The 1,477-nt window shown below is 34.6% G+C and overlaps 1 long non-coding RNA gene across 1 annotated transcript; it reads left to right on the forward strand.

Annotated features, from left to right (window-relative positions):
• Positions 1-404: 404 nt before the first annotated feature.
• Positions 405-1,215, forward strand: LOC125502462. Its single transcript, XR_007280217.1, has 2 exons — positions 405-565; positions 977-1,215. It is a non-coding gene; the product is annotated as an uncharacterized LOC125502462 (long non-coding RNA).
• The last annotated feature ends 262 nt before the right edge of the window (positions 1,216-1,477 follow it).

A 1,477-nucleotide genomic window follows, 5' to 3' on the forward strand; every position in this document is an offset into this window, starting at 1 on the left:
TTTTCTAGAAATGTTAAAAAAAGTATATTCATACCCCAAAAATCTATTCTATTTTATTCTATAGCACAGAATAAATCATTAGAGACTTGCATCTCCTATAACTTACAAAACTGTCGATTTTTTTCTGTACATTCGGATTGCATGTTTTCCAGTCTTTCATCAGCTTAGCTAATTCGCGGTGTGTCATGTAACTCTAAGTTATGAAATTCAAAATTCGCTTAGTTTGTAAAAAATACCCGTTTACGAACGTCATAAAAGCGCAAGCTCATTTTGCGTACCAAATTATCATGGATCGAGCAATTACGTCAAAAGTCCCGAATTTAAATGACAATTTCTTGATAAGTGCCATGACATGCATTAGAAATGACAGGGCTGAAATTGACACATTTAGTTCTATAGTGCGTTGTCACTGTCACGCAAATCAATATCGTAAATCAATTGAACAATAAAGCAGTTCCAAGAGTCCCATAATGAAAATCCAGCAGATTACCGTTCCTATTGCAACTCTTTCCGACGAACAACTTAAAACATGGGCGCAACACCACGAGTTTGCGGTCAAAAACTTGTAAGTATTTCAAAGTGGCGTCGGGTGAATGCCACTAACATGACATTTGGGCTACCAAATTTAGGTTATTTTTAAATATCTGAATTCTTTTTCGAATTTTTGTATTATCTTGCGGTTGAAATATACCAAAATTGAATATTTTAAACGTAAATTATCAAGTAATTTGGCCTTTGGGGGCTATTGTCAAAATGCGGCTGTACTCTCGCCTTTTTAAGGGTGCGCAGAATCGGATTTTTGCTGAAGCTTCAAGCGCACGAGTGGCTTACATTATCACCTATACACTAGTCTTGATTCCGATGTATATCGAATCCCAAATATCTGAGAAAGTAAATTATTAATGCTAGCGAAACGTCAGCAAGAAACGTTAATTCAGAATGTCGGATTACTATTCCTATGTTGTTTTTATTTCAGGGACCAGTGCGAGCCTATAACAGAGGCTGAATTGAATAAGATAAAGGAGGATTTAGAGAACGTCTACTTTGAAATATGGAAGAGAGCATTTCAGCCGGTAGTTGCTGAGCTTAAGATCCGCCTTGCAGTGTTGCGGCACTATTTGTTTTAAAATTGTTTGTGTTGTATTAAACCAATCACCGATTGATACTACAATGTATTGCCATGTGTATTGAATAAAATGAAATTCTTTTAAGTTATGCAAAAGTTTTAATATTATTGAAAATGTAAGGTGTTAATATGGTATGTACACGTGTCCCACAATATGGTCTTTCAGAACTTTTTAAGCCAACAAATTGGTGAGACTTCGAGAATTTATCTGCAAGATTTATTATTGAAGCGAATCGAGTGTCTTAAGGGAATGTTATGCAATTTAGATTGAGGCAAATTGAAATGGCTTTTTGTCTGTCAAGTAAATGTATAACTTAATTTAAATTTACTATTTATTTCAAGTTAAGTTCG

The sequence above is a fragment of the Dendroctonus ponderosae genome, unplaced genomic scaffold (genome assembly GCF_020466585.1).
Source record: "Dendroctonus ponderosae isolate FM_Combo_2020 unplaced genomic scaffold, Dpon_F_20191213v2 Dpon_F_20191213_1, whole genome shotgun sequence".
NCBI classification, from domain to species: Eukaryota; Metazoa; Arthropoda; class Insecta; order Coleoptera; family Curculionidae; genus Dendroctonus; species Dendroctonus ponderosae.